We start from the raw sequence: 978 nt of genomic DNA, 5'->3' as shown, positions 1-978 counted from the left end.
GGGGTGGAGGTGGGTGGGGGGGTGGGGTCCGCGGCGACACCTGGCGGTAGCGCGCGGAACTGCGGGCGGCCGCGCAGGCGCAGACGGGGGAGAAGCTGTGCTCGCCTGGGCGTGCAGGGCTGGGCAGAGTGCCGGCCAGGTCCTGGAGCGGAAATCAGGGGGTCCGTGAATATAGATGCGCAAAATATGACTTTTTTTGTTTGTCACTAACCTCTAATGGAAATGAAGCGTTTCCTTTCATTATGAGCGCAGGCAACAAACCGCAGTAGCATTAGCTGTGTTGCCATCACATCTCAGGAATCTCAAAACAGCGCTTAGGCTCGTCAGTACCTTGAAATTACCACCTGCCGCTGGATCGTGTTAGGAAGCGTGGTGTTAGGAAGCAGGCCCACATTGTGCCGTAGTATAGACTTCTTTTTAGTATTTTGATAACTATAATTTCAATCTAATTGGCAGTTAAAAACCTACAGTGTCCTCCAGATTGCCAAAGGTGCCTCTGGCACACACACGTGCACACAAATATGCACACACAAACACACATGCACACGCAGACATGCACATGTACACACGCAGTGTTTGCGACCCCCTCCCAGGAGGAATGATGACACCAGCGAGTGCCCCCTCGGCACTCAGTGGTGCTGACCATTTAATTTATCGTCTGCATCTGCACGCTTGGGTGCAAAAGGGGCAGCAGGTGTGCACAGACTCTCCCTCGCACCGGGGGCCTATGGGGCGCCAGTGGTTGTGTCTGTGGGTGGGTGAGCTTGAGTGTGCAGGAACCAGTGGAGTGCATCGATGTGGGGGGTGCTGTGTGTGTGTGTGTGTGTGTGTGTGTGTGTGTGTGTGTGTGTGTAGGGGGTCTGTCTCTGGTGTTTGGGTTCTGGCAGCCGCCTGACCTACAGCCCCGTGTTCAGCCTGGTCATTCTGGCCCTCACAGGGGATTTTGCTCAGGTGTTTCCAGGGGTGGCAGGTGGTACT

The sequence above is a fragment of the Lipotes vexillifer genome, unplaced genomic scaffold (assembly GCF_000442215.2).
Source record: "Lipotes vexillifer unplaced genomic scaffold, Lipotes_vexillifer_v1.1 scaffold2162, whole genome shotgun sequence".
In the NCBI taxonomy this organism is placed as follows: Eukaryota; Metazoa; Chordata; class Mammalia; order Artiodactyla; family Lipotidae; genus Lipotes; species Lipotes vexillifer.
The sequence above is the reverse complement of the archived record's forward strand: the minus strand, read 5'-3'. Positions refer to the sequence as shown.